This window comes from Chiloscyllium plagiosum, unplaced genomic scaffold (assembly GCF_037043375.1).
Source record: "Chiloscyllium plagiosum isolate Xiang-an unplaced genomic scaffold, Cpla_swu_hap1 HiC_scaffold_37, whole genome shotgun sequence".
NCBI classification, from domain to species: domain Eukaryota; kingdom Metazoa; phylum Chordata; class Chondrichthyes; order Orectolobiformes; family Hemiscylliidae; genus Chiloscyllium; species Chiloscyllium plagiosum.
In genome coordinates this window covers 92492453-92513881 of record NW_028270175.1, presented here as the reverse complement: position 1 = coordinate 92513881, position 21429 = coordinate 92492453, and the positions used below count along the sequence as shown (strand labels likewise).

The following is a 21429-nucleotide window of genomic DNA, read 5'->3' as shown; positions in this document are numbered from 1 at the left end:
GAAAAACTATATTTGACAAATTTACGACAGTTCATTGAGGAGATAACAAGCAGGGCTGATAAAGGGTAATCCAATGATGTTCTGTATTTGGATTTTAAAAATGCAAATAAGGTGCTACATAAAAGTTAATTGCACAATTTAGGAGCTCATGGTATCGGCGTAATGTATTAGCATGGATTGAGGATTGGTTAACCACACTGGCTGTTGCTGAGTCCTCACTTGGAGTACTGTATACAGTGTTAGCTCCCATATTTAATAAAGGATAAACCAACAGCGGAGACCATTAAAAAAAGATTCACTTCGGTGCTTCGAGGATGAAAGGGTTGACCTATCAAGAATAGATAAGCAGGGGTGATCTTATCGAAACAACATTCTGAGGAGCTTGACAGAGTAGATGTTAACTAGATCTTCTAGCACCAGTGAAGTCTCAAACCAGGAGACATGACATAAGGGAACATTCATTTTAGAAAAAGTAAAGAATTTTCTCTCTCAGTGAATGGCTAGAATTCTCACCCAAACAATTGTGAAAGTTAAATGTGGGAGGGGAATGATTGCTACGAGCGGAGAGGTTTTACAAACAAATTGTGCACGTCGGAAAACACAAATTTGAACGTCCCAGTCCCGTGTTTGCAATAAATGGGGAATTGCCTCAGCGCGACTGCAGGCCTGAGTGAGCGCCGCCATCTTTATTCGGGACAACGATTCACTTGACACCGCCGCCATCTTTGTAGGGGGCAAGGTGCAGCCAGGCGCATTCGCAGCCTTTCTCTGGTATAGCGTCATTGGGATCATAGCAGCCAATACTGCTCTGATTCACCTCTGGGCTCCCTCATCACCACTTTGTCAATATCTAGCTTCCTCAGTCTCGAACCATGGGTGTATTTTTGGTCTGTTTACGACTGTATTCTGACTTTTATAGACCCATTGTAAATTAGTTTTTCACTGCGGCCCAGCCCCTGACCATGTGCTGCTCTATCATCAGAATACTTTTTTCTCTTTCATTCCCTGTAATCCATTTTGCACTCCCTGAAACATCAACTGTGTTTCTCCTTCCACAGATACCAGTGATTAATGCCAAAGCCCTGTTGCCTGTGGAGAGGGTGATGTTTGACTTTCTTGTACAGCTGCAGTTTGTGTGGTGAAGGTGCTCCCACAATGTGGTTGGGTAAGAGACGTTACAGATTATTCATTACAGCAACAGTGATTATTTGAAGATAATGTCCAAATCAAGAACAGTTTGTGGTTTTATTATCATGCTTATAATTTCATAAAAATACGATTGAGAACTTTAGATATAAGGCCAGAGATGGAGATTTTAGGTCAGGTGACCAAAAGCATTGCCAAAAAGCAGGTTTTGAGGGATGTCTTAAAGGTGGAAAGCAGACCTGTGAGGTTTTGTCTGCAAATTCCAGACCATGTTGCTTTAGTAACTGTAGAAACAGCCACACAGTTGAAGTAATGAATTAACAAATCGTTGGGAGTCTCGAAGAAAATGGGTTGAGATCTCGACAAAGGAAGTGTGGTGCAGGGAGCTTGGGGTGATAACAGCCAGGAATCAAATCAAGAATGAGAATTTTAAATTGTTGTTGCTTATGAATAGGAGCCTTTTGACTGATGAACATATTTGGGGAGAAGTGAGCACGTGGGCGATAGAGCTTTCATTTTTTTCTTGAGATTACAGGGAGGTTGAATTTGGGAGGCTGGCCAGGAGTGTGTTTGGATAATTAAGTCTGGAGATAACACACGATGGATGAGAGTTTCAGTATATGAGCTGAGATGAGGGTGGAATCAGCTAGAATTAGTGATCTTGGAGTGGGAGTGGGCTGTCACTCTCATCTCACCTCTGGGATTCAGCTGGTTGCCAGATTGTGAATCAGGCGGTAACACAATCGGGAGCTGAGTGGACCTAGTGGAGCCCAAAATGAGTGTCGCTCAGCTGGCTGTTGCTGAGCAGCTGCTGCGTGATAGCCCTGTTGATGACTGCTTCCATCACTTTACTGCTAATCGAGTGTGAATTGACAGAGGGAAATTGTCTGAGTTGGATTTGCCCTGTGTTTTTGTGTTGATCATGCCTGGGCAATGTTCCACATTGTCGGTCGATGCTGGTGCTGGAGCGGTACTTGGCTTGGTGGGTGGCAAGTTCTGGAGCAGTAGCTATCAGTATTATTGCCAGAATTTTGGCAGGACCCATAGCCTTTGTACTACTTAAACATTTCTCGATATTGTTCGAATTAATTGAACTGGCTTAAAGCTCACATCCGTGACGTTAGGAACCACTGGAGAAGGCTGAGATGGATCATCCCACTTTGCATCTGGCTGCAGATTGCTGCAAATGCTGTCATCTTATCTTTTGCATGGATGTGTGAGACCCCTCCATCAGTAAGGATGGGGATATCTGTGATGCTTCCTGCAGTGAGTTGTTTAATTGTCCATTACCATTCACAACTGGGTGTGGCAGAACTGCAGAGCTCCGATCTGTTCCATTGTTTGTGGGATCGTTTGGCTCTGTTGCTTGCTGCTGATGCTGTTTGATTATGCAGATAGTCCTGCTTGGTAGCTTCACTAGGTTGGCACTTCATTTTTAGGTCTGCCTGGTGCTGCTCATGGCATGCCCTCCTTTCCTGTCCATTATGATGGGTGAGTGTGGGATGTACAAACCCATGAGATTACAGATTGTGCTGGAGTACAGTTCTGCTGCTGTTGTTACCCCACAGTCCCTCAGAGATATCCAGTTTGAGTTCCTACATCTGTCCCATTTAGCACGGTGATAGTACCACTCAGCACAATGGAGGTTTTTCTCAAATTTAAGGTGAGGCTTTGTCTCCAAAAGGACTGTGGGATGGTCGCTCTTACCGATACTGTCATGGACAGATGCCTTTGCAGCTGGTAGATTCATACTGATAAGATCTAGTAAGTTTTTCCCTCTTGCTGGTTCCGTTACCGCCTGCTGCAAACCCAGTTGAGCAGCTATGTCCTTGAGGACTCGACCAGCTCAGTCAGTAATCCTGCTACTGAGCTACTCTTGGTAGAGGACATTGAAATCCTGTACCCAGAGTAGGCTTGTCACCATTTTATTGCCTCAGTGCTTCCTCCAAGTGTTATTCAACATGGAGGATCACTGATTCATCAGCTGTGGGAGCACGGTATGTGGTAATCAGCAGGAGCCATGAGACTTCCTGGAGTCCAAAGTCAATGCTGAGTACTCCCAGGGCAAATGGTTCCTGAGTGTACACTACTGTGCCATCACCACTGCCTGGTCTGTCCTGCTGGTGAGATTACAGGATAAAGTGAAGACTGCAGATGCTGGAGATCAGAGTCGAGAGTGTGGTGATGGAAAAGCACAGCAGGTCAGGGTGATGAAGGGCTTAGGCTCGAAACGTCGATTCTCCTGCTCCTCTGATGCTGCCTGACCTGTTGTGCTTTTCCATCATCTCACTCACGATGTCTAGGGATGGTGATGGTGGTGTCTGGCCATTATCTGTAAGGGGTTACTCTGTTAGTATGACTATGTCAGGCTGTTCCTTGACTAGTCTGTGAGAGAGCTCGCCACGTTTTGGCACAAAAAAAAACAGATGTTAGTGAGCAGGATGTTGCAGAGTCGAGAGGGCTGATTCTGTGGTTGTATTTCCTAATGCCTTGTTAGATGCCAAGTGGTCCATCCAGTTTCATTCCTTTGTTGAGACTTTGCAGGGATTAATACAGTGAGTAGCTTGTTGGGCGACTGTCAGGTTGGCAGGATTTTTTCTGCCATTGACAATAGTTCCATGGAGATCAGGAGATTCCTAATTCATTATTTTTTCTTGAATTCAGATTCCACTGTCTGCCGAGCTGGGATTCGAACAAGGACTTCAGTTGTACATTTTAATATTCTGGATAAAAGTTAAATATATTAGGTTTGTTCACTCATTTTAAATATCACTAACCCTGGTTTTGTTTCTTTGTAAAACACTGTCCATCATCCTGTCTCCTTCATCCTTCCCTCCAACAACAAGTGCAAGGAGCACATTGAGTTTCTCTGTCACTAAGACTGAGACAATCCGATCAGTTCCCTCCCTCCCACTAGCCCACTGAGACAAACTGCCTCACATGGTGTTCCTGATTTTTGTCCCAAACTTACGACTTTCTCCAGTCTCTTGTCCAGCCTTATCAGAGCTCATCTTGATCTTTTACGAGTCTCGCAAAACTACAGACATCCAACTCTGTTTCCTCCTCATCACTCCCCCTCGCCAATTCACAGGTATTGTTCCTTGTTCTGTCTATCTGTCTTTTCTGGTTATGTCCTTCTCATCCATTCTGCAAAAAAAAACTAACATTTGACCTCACCATCATTTGTAAATCCTGCTCCATCTCCACTCTCCCTTTCCTTTCTGAATTCCTTGTATTTAGTATCCCTCAAGGATCTATCCTTGCTCTCTACTGTATCTCACCTACATACTGCCAGGAGGTGACATTGTCCAAAAGCGCTGTGTTAGGTTTCACATGTACACTGTCAATGCCCAGCTCTCCCTCCCCATCATCCCTCTCCATTGCTGCACTGTTGCTATGTTATCAAACTGCTTATCACGATTGCAGCTATTACTCGATTAGCTGCAATTTCCTCCAATGAAACACTGTAATGGGTAAACACTTTACCTTCAGTTGCTAATACAAATTACTTTCCCTTACTGCTGAGCCCTTCACTCTCACTGGAAAATGCCTGAGGTAGAACTACACTCTTTACAATATTGCTCTCATATCTGACCCCAAGGTGACCTTGTGACCTGACATCAACACAATCACAAACACCTGGAATTCCAATCTCTAAAATGTTGCTTGTCTCCACATCACCCCAGCTCCGTTGCTACTGAAACCCCTTACCCGTGTCGGTGTTGCCTTAAACTTGATGAATCCGAAATATTACCATTGATTCCGTAACTGACCCAGAATCTGCTAGCTTTCTGTGTTTCCTGCACAATTACCCCTGGTCCCTTTGTGGTGCCTTTCTACAATTTCCATCATTTAACTCTTCGTTTATTATCTCCTCCAAAATGGCCAACATCCCATTTTCCCAAATTATACTCCATCTGGCAACTTGTTGCCCCCTTTCACAATCCTCTTAGAACTTGACAGTTATGCCTTTCTAGGAGTTCTCCCCCATTCTTCTAAACAGTTACTGGGAGCACTGGGCAGTGTGAACCGTGCAGAGTTGCTCTGTTTTTAGAGATACTGTACAGGAGGAGTTTGCTGCCCATTGGTCAGAATGGAGACAACTTGCCCATCGAGCTGCATGAGCCCTTCACACCCCATGTCTTATTGATGAGGCACAGCGGCAGCATGGAAGGAAAAAAAAAGAAGTAAATCCTGCTTTCCACATCCCACTAACTCTTGGATCATTCTGTCCCATCTATGAAAGATCTGCCCTGTTCAGTCACATAAAGTTCTAAGGTGGAAACTCCGAGAAACCCACACAGATTTCCCTCTGTACTGATTGCTGACCTCCACAAGGGGTAATGTGTACAATCATCCTGGGCCAGGAGGAGGGGATGGTGTGAGTTTCTGAACTGACAGTGATGAATTTTATAAACGTGTATTACAGGATACTACAGGTGGACATTCAGATGGTAATCTCAGTCATTGTAACACCTAACTCTGATTGAATTAGTAAATTCATCAGGACCTGGATATTTGCATTGTGTGTGAGTATTGCAATCCATCTGAATCCCATTTGCTGCATAAAAGTTCTCCTTTGAACTTTCCCAAACCTTTAATGTGTGTCCTGTAATCATTGTATAATGAGCTGATGGGTGTAAGGTTTATTATTATAACGGGTAACTTTTGTAACCCCCTCTGTCACAGCTCCTCTCAATTTCCTTTGCTACAAGGAGAACAACCTCAGTTTCCCCAAACCCCTGATTCCCCAATATCTGTTTGCTCTCTATAAGGCATACATCAGGGTTGTGTTGGAACATTCTCAACTTGCCTGCATCAGTGCAGCCCCCAACACTATTAAAGAAAGTGAACATCCTCCAGGACAAAGGACTGTGCCTGAGTGGTGTTCCATCCACCATCTTCAGCATTCCCTCTCACTACCCCAGAGACACAGTGGCATCACTGTGTAAAAGGTAAAGGAAACATTGTCCTACCAGACCATAGGGATGCTCTCTCATTAGGGAGGAAACTGGAGCCCCTGGAAGAAACCCATGCAGACACTGGGAGAATGTGCAAGTCCCACGGAGACAGTTGTCCAAAGCTGGAATCGAACCTGGGGTCCTGGCAGCAGTACTAATCACTGTGCCACCCTAAAATTGTAATTTGATTCACAACTACCATTTCCTCTGATAGTTCATTCCACGCATAAACCATTATCTGAACAAAAATTAAAAAAAAATCCCGAACGCCTTTTTAAAGCCGTTCAGCTGTCACCTTAAAAGGTATCTTACCCAGTCTTGAATCGCGTCCCTTCCTGGAAAGGACACCTGCTGTTCACATTACTGATACCACCCCTCCATGATTTGAGAAACATCTAATAAGGTCACTCCTCAGCCCCCTGCGCGCCAGTGAAAGAAGTCGCAGCCTATCCAGCCTCTGCTTATAATTCAAACTATCCATTCCCATCAACATCCTGGTAAATCTCTTCTGAATCCGCTCCAACTACATAATGTCCTCCCGATATCAGCATGACCAGAACTGGACACGGAATTCCAGAAAAGGCCTCCCCAACATCCAAAATAATGTCCCAACTCTTGTACTCAAAGGTCTGAGCAATGAAGGCAAGTGTGCTAAGCACCTTCTTAACCACCCTGTCTACATGTGACAGTCGTGAAAGACCCGAACCCCTCGGCCTCTTTGTTCCATATCACTTTGTTCCATATACACTGTTTTTAATTAGTGTAGGTCTGCCCTCGTTTGTTTTATCAAGATGTAATATTTTGCATTTATTCCAATCCAAAAATCCCAAAAAATCCTGAGCATTAAAGGCAGTAGGAGTATACTTAAGAGGGAAATCAGGAGGGCAAAAAGGGGACATGAGATAGCTTTGGCAAATAGGGTTATGAATAATACCAAGGGTGTTTATAAATACATTAAGAACAAAAGGGTAACTCGAGAGAGAAGAGGGCTCCTCAAAGATCAGCAAGGCAGCCTATGCGTGGAGCCGCAGGAGATGGGAGAGATACTAACTGAATGTTTTGTATCAGTGTTTACTGTGGAGAAGGACATGGGCAATATAGAATGTGGGGAAATAGATGTCGACATGTTGAATATGTCCATCTTACAGAGGAGGACGTGCTGGGTGTCTTGTAACCCGTTAAAGCTTGGTTAATCCCCAGCACCTGATCAGGTGTACCCGAGAACTCAGTGGGAAGCTGGGAATGTGATTGCTGGGCCTTTTGCTGAGATATTTGTATCATCGATTATCACAGATGAGATGCCGAAAGACTAGAGGTTGGTTAATGTGGTGCCGCTATTTAAGAAAGGTGGTAAGGACAAGCCAGGGCACTATCGACTGGTGAGCCTGACGTTGATGTTGGGCAAGTTGTTGGATGGAATCCTGAAGAATAAGATGCGTGTGTATTCTGAAAAGCAAGGACTGATTAGTGATAGTCAGCATGACTATGTGCGTGGGAAATCATGTCTCACAAACTCGAATGAGTGATTTGAAGATGTATCAAAGAGGATTGATGAGGGCAGAGAGGTAGACATGATCTATGGAATTCAGTAAGGCGCTCGACAAGCTTCCCCATGGTAGACTGGTTAGCAAGGTTAGATCTCATGGAATACAGGGAGAACTAGCCGTTTGGATGCAGAACCGGCTCAAATGTAGAAGGCAGGGTGGTGGTGGAGGGTTGTTTTTTCAGATTGGAGGCATGTGACCAGTGGAGTGCCGCAAGGATCGGTGCTGGGTCTACTACCTTTCGTCGTTTATATAATATGATTTAGATATGAGCATAGGAGGTATAGTTTGTAAGTTTGCAGATGACACCAAAATTAGAGGTAGAGTGGACAGCGAAGAGGGTTACCTCAGATTACAACAGGATGTTGTTCAGATGGGTGAGAAGTGGCAGATGGAGTTTAATTCAGATGAATGTGACGTGCTGCATTTTGGAAAAGCAAATCTTAACTGGACTGATACACTTAGTGGCAAATTCCTAGATAGTGTTGATGAACAAAGATATCTTGCGGTGCAGGTTCATATTTCCTTGAACGTAGAGTTGCAGGTAGATAGGATATTGAAGAAAGTGTTTGGAATACATTCTTTTATTGATCAGAGCATTGAGTATGAAAGTTGGAAGGTCATGTACAGGACATTGGTTAGGCCTCTTTTGGAATATTGTGTGCAATTCTGGTCTCCGTCAATCGGAAGGATGTTGTGAAACTTGAAAGGGTTCAACAAAGATTTACAAGGATATTGCCAGGGTTTGAGCTGCAGGAAGAGAGCAAAAAGGCTGGGGCTTTCTTTCCCTGGAGCATCAGAGACTGAGGAGTGACCTCCGTAGAGGTTTATAAAATCATTAGTAACATGGATAGGGTAAACAGACAAAGTCTTTTCCCTGAGTAGGAGAGTCCAGAAATAGAGAGCATAGGTTGAGGGTGAGAGGGGAAAGATATAAAAGGGAACTAAGGAGCAACTTTTTCACGCAGAGAGTGGTGCGTGTATGGAATAAGCTGCCAGAAGAAGTGGTGGAGGCTGACAATTATAGCATTTTAAAGGCATTTGGATACTTGACATGAATAGGAAAGATTTAGAGGGATATGGCCCAGGTGCTGGCAAGAGGGATAAGATTAGGTTCGGATATCTGGTCGGCATGGACAAATTTGAGCGAAGGTTCTGTTTAGTGCTGTTCATCTGTGACTCACAGCTCTGTGGGTTTCGGTCTCTTCAAAGATAAATCTTAGTCTGTTTTATTTTAGTAAAGCTACAACATTCAGTAGGGTGATGGTTTATTTCTTTAAATACACATCTTATGATACTTTTATTAAGTTTTTTAATATAAAATATTGGTACTAATTTATTCTAGAGTAGTGTTTTGTAAAGCTGTAAGACTGTGTGCCTTTTTCTGGGTCTGTGGACTGTTAAGGTGCAGATATGGCCATTTGTACAGTGATGTGCTCTTCCTGTTGGATGTAGGAGATTAAGGAAAGTTTCAATGATCCTGATTGTCTGCAGGAAGTGAGGATGCAAATCCTGTAGGATTTCATGGACCAGATGGAGCGATGGTTAAAGGTAATGAAGAATTTACAGGAGCCAGGGGATGTGATAGGTGGCAGTTGCAGAAAGGTAAGAAAACTGCCGATCCAGTCAGGTAGATGGGTTTCCTCTCGGAAAGGGAGGAGTGGAGGGCAAGTAGTGCAGGAGTCTCCTGTGGTTATTTCCATCTCAAACAAGTATACTGTTTTGGAAAGCGTCGGGGGTTACAGACTCTCAGGGGACTATCGCACTGACAGCCAAGTTCCTAGTGGAATGGATCTAGTGAGGTATATCTGGTTCCACGCGATCGATGGTGATAGGGGGCTCTCTAGTCTGCAGTACAGACTGCAGTTTCTGAAGCTAACAGTGAGACATCAGAATGGGCTGGTGCCTCCCTACTGTCTGGGTGAAGGATGGCTCTGAGGGTGCAGAGTATTCTGAAAGGGGAGAATGATCAGTGGAGGTCGCTGTACATTGGTACCAATGACATAAGAGAGAAGGATGAAGTCCTGATGAGAGAATATAGCAAATTGTGGGTGGCACAACGGCACAGTGTTTAGCACTGCTGCCTCACAGCGCCTGAGACCCGGGTTCAATTCCCGCCTCAGGCGACTGACTGTGTGGAGTTTGCACATTCTCCCCGTGTCTGCGTGGGTTTCCTCCGGGTGCTCCGGTTTCCTCCCACAGTCCAAAGATGTGCAGGTCAGGTGAATTGGCCATGCTAAATTACACCGTAGTGTTAGGTAAGGGGTAAATGCAGGGGAATGGGTGGGTTGCGCTTCAGCGGGTCGGTGTGGACTTGTTGGGCCGAAGGGCCTGTTTCCACACTGTAATTTAATCTGTAATCTAATCTAATCAAATTAGCCTGTAGGATAATAAGCAGGGTCCTTGTCGGTAGTAATATCTGGATTACTCCCAGTGCCACATGCTAGTGAGAGTAGGAATAGCAGGGTAGAGCAGATGAATGTGTGGCCAAGGTTCTGATACAGGGGAGAAGGATTCACATTTTTGGATCATTGGAAGCTCTGCTGGGGTAGAATTGACGTGCATAAGAAGGATGGATTACACCTGAATTGGAAGGTGTCTAATATCCAAGCAGGGAGATTTGCTAGTGCTACACGGGAGGCATTAAACCAGTGAGGGCGTGGGGGGTAAACCTAAAGAGATAGTGAGTAAGGAGGTAAGTCTGAGACTGGTACAGTTGACAAGTTAGACAGGCAAGGCAGGCAAGGGTAAGACACAGAATGAGATCGGACTGACAAGGTACAATAGACAATAGGTGCAGGAATAGGCCATTCTGCCCTTTGAGTCAGCACCACCATTCATTATGATCATGGCTGATCATCCACAATCAGTCTCCTGTTCCTGTCTTATTTCTGTAACACTTGATTCCATTATCTTTAACAGCCCTATCCATCTCTTTCTTGAAAGTATCCAGAGACTTGGCCTTCACTGCCTTCTGGGGCAGTGCACTCCATGTGCCCACTATTCTCTGGGTGAAGACGTTTCTCCTCAACTCTGTTCTAAATGGCCTCTCCCTTATTTTTAAACTGTGTCCTCTGGTTCTGGACTCACCCATCCGTGGAAACATGCTTTCTGCCTCCAGAGTGTCCAACCCTTTAATAATCTTGTAGGTCTCAATCAGATCCCCTCTCATTCTCCAAAACTCAAGTGTATACAAGCTCAGTCGCTCCAATCTCTCAACATATGATCATTCCGCCATTCCGGGAATTGACCTCATGAACCTACCCAACACTCCCTCAATAGCCACAATGCTCTTCCTCAAATGTGGAGACCAAAACTGCACACAATACTCCAGGTGCGGTCTTACCACGGCCCTGTACAGCTGCAGAAGGACCTCTTTGCTCCTATACTGAATTCCTCTTGTTATGAATGCTAGCATGCAGTGAGCTTTCTTCACTACCTCTGTACCTGCATGCTTGCTTACATTGACTGATGTACAAGAACACCTAGATCTCGTTGTACTTCCACTTTACCAAACCTGACTCCTTTAGATAGTAATCTGCCTTCCTGTTCTTACCTCCAAAGTGGATAACCACACATTTATCCACATTAAACTGCATCTGCTATGCATCAGTCCACTCACCTAGCCTGTCCAAGTTTACCTGTATTCTCATAACATCCTCCTCACATTTTACCCTGCCACCCAGCTTTGTGTCATCAGCAAATTTACTAATATTACTTTTAATATGTTCATTTATATTATTAAAATATATTGTAAACAGCACCGAACCTTGTGGTACCCCACTAATCACTGCCTGCCATTCCGAAAGGAAGCGTTTATCACTACTGTTTGCTTCCTGTCAGCCAGCCAATTTTCAATCCAAGTCAGTATATTCCCCTTTGTAAATCCATGCTGACTCTGACGAATCCTATTACTGCTATCCAAATGAGCTGTAACTTCATCTTTTATAATTGACTCCAGCATCTTTCTCACCACTGACATCAGGCTAACCGGTCTATAAATCCTTGTTTTCTCTCTCCCACATTTCTTGAAAAGTGGGACAACATTAGGGCGGCACGGTGGCACAGTGGTTAGCACTGCTGCCTCACAGCGCCAGAGGCCCGGGTTCAAATCCCGCCTCAGGCAACTGATTGTGTGGAGTTTGCACATTCTTCCCGTATCTGCGTGGGTTTGGTCCGGTTTCCTCCCACAGTCCTCCCGCAGGTCAGGTGAATTGGCCATGCTAAATTGCCCGTAGTGTTAGGTCTGGGTGGGTGCGCTTCGGCGGGTCGGTGTGGACTTGTTGGGCCGCAGGGCCTGTTTCCACACTGTAATCTAATCTAATCATTAGCCACCCTCCAATCTGACTCTGTGTCTCCCCCTTCGCAAGGGACTGAACGTCATCCCTCACCAACAGGGCCATCTTACTCCCTCTGCCCATCAGTCTGTCCTTTTGATAGCATTGCACTGCATTTATTTCAATGCAAGAGGTTTGATAGGGAAAGCAGATGAGCTTAAGATATGGTTTTGAACATGGGACTGGGATATAGTGGGTATTACAGAAACGTGGCTTAGGTTGGAAAGGACAGGGAGCTTAATGTTCCAGGGAGTAGATGTAAGAGGAAGGATAGAAAGGGGGAATAAGAGAGAAGGTGGAATGGTGTTTTTGATTAGGGATAACATTATTGTTGTGCTTTGAGAGGATATTCATGGGAGTTCGCCCGGTGAAATTACTTGGGTGGAACTGGGAAATAGGAACAGGATGATCACCTTATTGAGGTTGCCTGTGTGGATTTCGTCCGGGTGCTCTGGTTTCCTCTCACAGTCCAAAGATGTGCAGGTTGGGTGGATAATCCAGGCTGAATTGCCCATATTGTTCAGGGATGTGCAGGTTGGGTGGATTGGCCATGTGCAATGCCGCGTTACAGGGTTAAGATAGGAGGCTCAGAGGGTCAGTGTGGATGTGATGGTCTGAATGGCCTGCTTCCACACTTGGGATTCTCTGACGATAATTCTACTAGTTTTAAAATAGTTACAGAAAATAATAGACCAGATCGAAAAGTTGTTGTTCTAAATTGGACAAAGGTGAATTTTGACGGTACAAGGTGAGAACTTTCAATATTTCTTTGCGACCCCCCCCCCCCCCCCCCCAGGTAAAGGGACGGCTGGAAAGTGGGAACATAAGAACAGAAGGAATAGGAGCAGGAGTAGGACATCTGGCCCCTCAAGCCTGCATTGCCATTCAATCAGATCAGGGCTGATCTTTTCATGGCCTCAGCTCCACTTTCCTGCTCTCTCACCATAATCCTTAATTCCTTTCCTGTTCACAAATCTACATTTTGTCTTAAAGACATTCAAGTTGATAACGTCAACTGCTGCACTCAGCAGGGAATTCCACAGATTCATAACCCTTTAGCTGAAGAAGTTCCTCCTCAACTCTGTCCTAAATCAGATACCCCCTTATTTTGACGCTAGGCTCTCTAGTTTGACCCGCTACCCCCCCAAATGGAAATAAACTCCCTGCTTCTACCTTATCTATTCCCTTCTTAATTTTATTTTTTCCAATACAACCTCCCATTCTTCTAAATTCCAACAAGTATAGTCCCAGTCTACTCAATCTCTCCACATACACCAACCCTCTCAACTCCCGACTCAAACTAGTGACCCTCCTCTGACCCCCTCCAGTGTCAGGAGATCTTTGCTGAAGTAAGGAGATCAAACCTGTACACAGTACTCCAGGTGTGGCCTCACCAGCACCCTGTACAGCTGCAGCATAACCATCCCTCTAGCAAGGAAGGACATTAGACCCTTCACCATCTCTTTTAGTCCCCTGGGATGCATTCCATCACGGCCAGGAGACCCATGTACGTTTGGGCTGTTATCTTTCCCAACACTACCTCTTTACTGAGAATGACAGTTTCCATGTCCTCATCTGCCATTTCCTCCATAGGCCTGTGAAAATGAGACAACAAGAGTACATAGACAGTATGTACCTGTTAAGACCAAGGCTGGTAGGTGTGGAGAATGCTGTGTGTCTAGAAAAATTGAGGGTCTGGTCAGCAAGCTGATGGAGGGATATGGCAGGTACAGACAGCTGGGTTGAAGTGAATCCCTCAGAGTATAGGGGCAGTAGGAGGGAAAACAGGAGGTAAAAAGGATACATGAAATAGCTTTGGGGGGGAAAGAGGTTTAAGGACAATCCAAAGAGATTCTACAAAACACTAAGGACAAAAGTGTAACCAGGCAGAGAATAGGGACCCTCAAAGATCAACAAGGCTGTCTGTGGAACCACAGAAGGCGGGAGAGATACTATCTGAGGATTTCATGTCAGCTTTTACTGAAAGAGGATTTGGAAGCTAGAGAATTTGGTGAAATAAATCGTGAGAACTTGACATCTGTTCATATTACAGAGGAGGTTGTACTGGATGTCTTACACATAAAGCTGTGTAAATCTGTGGGACCTGATCAGATGTATCCCAAATCTTTATGGGAAGTTAGGGAAGTGATTTCTGGGCCCCTCTGAGATATTTCAATCACCGATAGCCACATGTGAGGTGCTGCAAGATAGGCGCCATTATTTCAGAAAGGTGATGAGGAAAGGCCAGGGAACAATATACTGGTGAGCCTGAAGTTAGTGACAGACAAGGTGTTGGAAGGAATTCTAAAGGACTGGTTTATATGTAATTGGAAAGGCAAGAAGTGATTAGGGATAGTCAGCATGGCTTTGCACATAAATCACTAACTTGGACTTCAGAAAGACATTCAAAAAGGTTCCACATGACAGACTAGTTAGCGAGTTAGACACCATGGGATACAGAGAGAACCAGCTGTTTGGATACAAATTGGCTGCAAGGTTGGAGATGGAGGGGAGTGCTTTTCGGACTGGAGGCCTGTGATGAGCAATATGGTGTAAGGATCGCTGCTGGGTCCACTGCTTGTCATCGTTTATATCAATGATTTCTATGTGAATATATGAGATATAGTTAGTGGGTTTACAGTCGACATCAAAATTCGAGGTGCACTGGATAGCAAAGAAGGTTACCTCCGAGTACAGTGGGACTTCATTCAAATGGGCTGAGGATTGTCAGATCGAGTTTATTTCAGATAAATGTGAGGTGCTCCATTTTGGAAAGCAAATGAGGGCAGGAATTATACACTTAATGGGAAGGTCCTGGGGAGTGTTGCTGAACAAAGAGACCTTGGAGTGCAGGTTCATAGTTCCTTGAAAGTGGAATTATAGGCAGGGTAGTGAAGAAGGTGTTTAGTGTGCTTGTATTTACTGCTCAGTGCATTGAGTAGTGGAGTTGGGACGTCATTTTGCGGCTGCACAGCACATTGATTCAGCCACTTCTGGAATTATGCTTTCAGTTCTGGTCTCTCTGCTATCGGAATGATATTGTGAAACTTGAAAGGGTTCAGAAAAGATCCGCAAGGATGTTGCCAGGGTTGAGGGTTTGAGCTATGTAGGTAGAGGGTGAATAGGCTGGGGCTGTTTTCCCCGGAGCATCGGATACAATTGTGAGGGGCATGAATAGGGTGAAATCCAAGGGCTTCTCTTTTAGGTAGAGTTAGCAGAAGATCAGATAATTCTCCTTGGAGCTGAAAAGTTTAGGCAGTGATTTCGACCAGGAGCAGATTTGTTTCCAGGATATATAATTTACAGAGATACAGAGGGAGAAATTATTAACGTCACAATTTTTAGTAACTACCTTCAGGTAACTGGCAAATAATGCAGGTTAAAAATGTGAAGATTATTTTACTCACTAAGTTCTGAGCATCTGGAACAGTTTGACCGACTGTTGGATGCAGATTCAGTAGTTATTGTCAAAACAAATTTGGAATTTAACTTTTTTAAGGAAGGATTTGGAGGGCTACAGACAAATGGGAGGTGAGTTGGGATAGACTGGTACTTTCTCCAGAGGGGAGGAGTACAGCCCCAATGGGCTGAATAGCCCCAAACCCCTGTGCTCCGTGTTACTGCCCCATTCACTGTGAATGATGAAGCTCATCCCAGGGCAGAGTCATAGAGACCTACAGCATGGAATTAGACCCTTTGGTCGAACTGGTCCATGCCGAACAGATATCCCAACCTAAACTAGTCCCATTTGCCAACATTTGACACATATCCCTCTACACCCTTCATATTCACATACCCAGCCAGATGCCAAATGGTGCAATTGTACCAGACCAATAGGAGAATTGGCGTCATCCTCCAGCCAATGGGAGTGAATTGGGGTGGGTCCAGCAGGCCAACACGTGGCCATGAGCTGTGCAGGCGCAGTGTCACGGTGAGGGGGGACCTAGTGAGTGTGAAGGGAGTGGGAGAGACTGCAATGTCTGGGGAAGAAATGGAGCTATTGTGGACTGGGAGGGTTTATAAACGCACGGTTTTAGGCTGCTAGACCTGAATTAGAAATTCCTGGTAAATTAGAACCAAAAGAACTGCGAATGCTGTAAATCTCTCACAACAACCAAAAGGTACTGGAAAAGCTCAGCAGGTCTGGCAGCATCTGTGAAGAGAAATCAGAGTTAACATTTTGGATCCGCTGACCCTTCCTCAGAACTGATGTTACTGAAAAGAAATGTTGGTATATATGCAGAAGGTAGGGGTTAAGGAGTAAATGATCGGTGGTGATCGAGTCCAAAGTGATGGGAGCAGTTGGACAAAGGAGTGCATAACGATCTGACAGAGAGAGGGTGAATAGCTGTTTATGGGGACTGTTTGTGGCTAACCATAGGTAATGTGTAATGGTAGGCTATGTGATAACAAGGCCTAGTATGTGGGTTAAGAGGCTAGGGCGCTAGGATATTGGAGACTTCAGGACGTAAAATTATTGAATTTGATACTGGGGCAGGGTCCCCAAGTAGAAGATGGGGTGTTGTTCTTCCAACTTGCGTTAACGTGTGGCACTGGAAAAGCACAGTAGGTCAGGCAGCATCTCAGGAGCAAGAGAATCGACGTTTTGGGTATATTATTTTCATCAGGAATGCTGGGATTGTAGGGGGAGGGGGAGTAGTAAGAGGGCTGATAAATAAATAAGAGGGATGTGTGGGATTGGTCGGAAGGGAGCTAGGAAGGCAATAGGTAGATGTAGGTGGAGGGTAATGGAGAGAGGGTGGACTGGATAATTGGAAAGGAAGATGGACAGGTGGGACAGTTCAAGAGGGTTGTGTCGAGTTGGAGGGTTGGATCTGGGATAAAGTAAGGGAGGGGAGATGAGGAAACCTTGATTCTGTGGTTAAAGGGTCCCAATGTGGATGATGAGGTTTTCTTTCTGCAGGCGTCGGGTGGCTGGGATTTGGTGGTGGAGGTGATCCAGGACTTGCATGTCCTTGGCGGAGTGGGTGGGGAATTTGAAGTGTTCGACCACAGGATGGTAGGGTTGGTTGGTGCATGCATTGCAGAAATGTTCCTTGAAACATTCCGCAAGTTGGTGTCCTGACTCCCCAATGGAGAGGAGACCACGTCGAAAGCAAAGGCCATAATAGGTGAGGTGTTTGGATGTGCAGGAAAATCTCTACTGGATGTTGAAGGGTCCTTTGGGGGTGAGGGAGGAGGTGTGGGCACAGGTTTTACACCTCTTGCATTGGCAAGTGAAGGGTCTGGGAGTTCGGTTGTTGGGGAGCATGGATCTGATTTGGAATTCACAGGGAATGGTCTCTGTGGCATGCTGAAAGGAATGGAGAGGGAAATATACCTCTGGTGGGATCTGATAGTAGATGGTGGAAATGGCGGAGGATGATGCATTGTATCTGGGTGGAAGGTGAGGACTGGGGGGTTCTATCCTTGTTGCAGTTGGAGAGGTGTGGTTCAAAGGCAGACGTGTGGGAAGTGGTGGGGATGGACTGGAGAGTATTGTTGACCACATGGGAGGGGAAATTGCAGTCCTTGAAACACGGGGCGTTTTGGTATGTTTCTGGAGTGTTCTGCCAGCTTGCATCAAGCTTCACTGGAACACTGCAGTAAGCATGAGACAGATTTTGGCCAGGCAACAGACTTGTGTGTTAAAGTAACAGGCAACTGGAAGCTTAGGGTCTGTTTTGCAGCAGAATTTAGATCATCAGCTGCCATTTCCAGCACCTCCACTGAGATGCTGCCAGACACAGGTTCCTGTCCCCTCCATTAACAGCTATGCACCCTCCCAGACAGATTGTTATCCACTCCTTTGTCTTTACAAAGGTTCCTGTCTCTCTTTGGGCTCTGTCCCCACCTATTATTTACTCTTTAAACCCTATCTCCTGCAGTCCAAAGATATGCAGGTTAGGTGAATTGGCCAAGCTAAATTTCCCGTCGTGCTCAGGGATGTATAGGTTAGGTGCATTATTCAGGAGAAATGTAGAATAATAGGGTCAGGGAATGAGTTTGGTTGAGAAACTCTTCAAAGGGTGGGTGTGGACTTGTTGGGCCGAATGGCCTGTTACCACACAGTAGGGATTCTAATTTTCCCAGCTGCCATCGGTTCTGAGGAAGGGTCACTGGATCTAGAATGACCCTTGGTGTGTGCAGGAGGAGGAAACCGGAAAGGGGAGTTGGATTCAGTTTAGACTGGGAGGGTTTAATTACACTCTGTACAGGTAGTTAGGCCTGAATTAGAAACTCTTAGTCCCACGTTTACAGCAAATGGGAAAATGGCTGTGGCCCTCGGGCGATGATGGGTCCTGGGTTATGGCCACCATCTTTATTGGGGGCAAGGTACAGCGAGGCACATGGATATGTCCTCTTCCTGGGTGGGGTCGGGGTGATTTCAAGAGGAGCATTTACACACCAAACACATACCAAGAGAAGTGTTTGCCTTCACTATTCATCTTGCATTGACTGTGAGATTTGTTTTTTGAATTCATTTTATAGAATATTAATTGAGAATAATTGAGACAGGGATCTCAAAAGCAATTTTCTATCGTCAGCAGGTCATCAGGATCTGAATACCATTGACATTTTACTGTGGAAGGAGAAAGGTGTGTCTGTTCTTTCTGTGGGAAAGTATCTATTATTTTAAGCAAAAATTAGAAAGATGTTCAAATTAGTGGTTGGATCACCCTTGGGGTTTGTGTTCAATTCTGGGCCCTCCAGCTGAGGAAGGAGATATTGCCCTGAGAGGAAGCACAGATTTATCCAAATTACCCCTCGTCTCTTTGTAGGACCTGTCAGATTTGGTCCCAGTCACTCACTTCATGATGTTAACCTGTAAACTCCTTATTTTCAATTCCCTGCAAACTTCTCATTAAAATTCCTTATGGACTCAAATTCCAGCACCATTTCAGGTGGAATGTTCCAGATTCTGACAACTGTCTGTTCATTCAGAAACTGCTGAAGTCCATGTTGACTCAGGGGTTACAAAGGGCTGAATTGAAAGATGAGGTGCTGTCCCTGAGCTCCCATTGAGATGCATTGGAACAGTACAGGAGGCTGAGGGCAGTGTAGGTGTGAGCAAACAATGAAAATGACAGGGCTGCACTGTGACGGCTGCTTAGCTTAATGAGAGTGTTTTGGAGTTGGATGTAAACAGAGGGAGGGGAGACAAGGGAGAAGGTGAACCTCAGCTTCAGTTTTATATTAGGCCATTCAGAAATTCACATGGTCCCAATGGGAACAGCCAGTTTGTAAGTGAAACCTGCTGAGTTTTATTTTAAGTTTTTAAAAGTATAAAATGTCAGCTTAAGTAAAGATCGGGCCTTTAGATTATAATGGAAATGTTTGAAATGAAGAAAGGTTGCTAGCTCATTTAAATTCTCTTCATGAGAGTAACTAGCTGAAACTAGAGAGATATTGTGACAGGAGCCCTCAGACCTGTGGTATGATCCTGTTGTACAATTTGGGAAATAAGGGACGCTTCCAGTCTCCCTGATGGCTGTGTGTGCAGGAAGTGTGTCCATTTGCAGCTACTGGGAAACTGCTTTTCAGACCTTGAGCTGAGAGTGGACTCACTGTTGAGAATCTGCGATACTAAGAATGTTATGGACAGTACGTTTAGTGAGTTAGTCACACTGCAGGTGAGGGTTACACAGGCAGAAAGGGAATGGGTGACCATCAGATCAAGTAAAAGGCTCAGGAAGAAAGTGCAGGACACCCCAGTGATCATTCCCCTTCTCAAACAGATATTGTGCCCCGCTTGGGATTCTATAACGGGGGGAACAGGTGGAGTGGACTCTCATGGGAAATCAGCAACAGCCAGGTTCATGACCCCACAGATAGCTCCGCTGCACAGAACTGGAGGAAGGAGAATGGCAGAGCTGTAGTGACAGGGGATCCACTAGTCAGGGTCAGAGACAGGCGTGTCTGTGGCCACAGACATGAATCCAGGACAATGGAATTGAACCCAGGTCCATTTATTGATAAGTGCACAGACCAATAAAGGTCAGCGTCCCAAATGCAACCTTCAGCACCTGATCACCCTGAAGCTCTTCTTTCCAGGGCCTGTGCACTTGTTCTGATCCCTTCAGAAGGATTGAAGGGGGTAGGGAGAAAACAGGAACAGGGTTGTGTTGTAGATCTACAAAATAACGTCACCGTCCGCTCTCGGTCTCCCCCGTCTGTCTACCATCCCCCATCATGCCTCCTCCCCACCACAGGGAAAAGACCTGTGTATTTACCCTATCTATGCCCCTACCGATTTTATAAACCTCTATAAGGTCATCCATCAGCCTCTGACGCTCCAGGGAAAACAGTGTATTCAGCCTCTCCCTCTTGCTCAAATCCTCCAACCCTAGCAACATGCTTGTAATTCTTTTCTGGCCACTTTCAACTTTCACAATATTGTTTTGATAGGAAGGAGACCAGAATTGCACGCAATATTCCAAGCGTGACCTAACCAATGTCCCTGCACAGCCACAATATGACCTCCCAACTCCTATACTCAGTGCTCTGACCAATAAAGGAAAGCATACTAAACACCTACTTCACTATCCTATCTACCTGCGATTCTGCTTTCAAGGAGCTATGAACCTACACTCCAAGGTCGCATTGTTCAGCAGCACTCCGAGGACCTTACCATTAAGTGTATACATCCTGCTAATATTTGCTTTCCCAAAATGCAGCACCTCACATTTATCTAAATTAAACTCCATCTGCCAGTCCTCAGCACATTCGACCCTCTGATCAAGATCCCGTTGTAATCTGAGGTAATCCTCTTCACTGTCCACTACACCTCCAATTTTGGTGTCATCTTACTAATAATACTTCCTATATTCACATCCAAATCATTGATATAAATTATGAAAATTAGTGGATCCAGCACCGATCCTTTGTGACACCCCACTGGTCACAGGTCTCCAATCTGAAAAGCAACCTTCAACCACCACCATCTGTCTTCTACCTTTGAGCCAGTTTTATATCCAAAAGGTTAGTTCTCTCTGTATTCCATGAGATCAACCTTGATAACCAGTCTCCCATGTTGAACGTCTTACTGAAGTCCATGTAGATCATTTCCACTGCTTTGCCCTCATGAATCCTCTTTGTTACATCAAAAAATTGACTCAAGTTCATGAGACGTGATTTCTCATACACAAAGCCGTTATTAATATCCAGGACTTAACTCTGTACATTGGGATCTGTGTCACCCAGTTATGAGTGTTAATATTCTGGATAAAGTTCACGTACACCAGGTTTGTGATGGTGACTGTGTATTGAGTCTTGTTAATATCACCCACACAGGTAAGTTCCATTTGAAAGGCAGTCCCTATATCCCGAACCCCGCTCCCATCTGCTCTGTCTCCATCCCCACCATAGACAGTAAGTGGGAGGAGCTCATGGAGTTTCCATGTGAGAGAGATTGAGAAAATCTTCCCTTCTTTCCACTGG

General features: G+C 45.1%; 1 long non-coding RNA gene across 1 annotated transcript; it reads left to right on the top strand.

The window, feature by feature from the left end:
• The first annotated feature begins 806 nt into the window (after window positions 1–806).
• On the top strand, window positions 807–18535 carry LOC148139871 (uncharacterized). Its single transcript, XR_015753391.1, has 4 exons — window positions 807–887; window positions 1059–1165; window positions 5576–5675; window positions 18481–18535. It is a non-coding gene; the product is annotated as an uncharacterized LOC148139871 (long non-coding RNA).
• Window positions 18536–21429: the final 2894 nt, after the last annotated feature.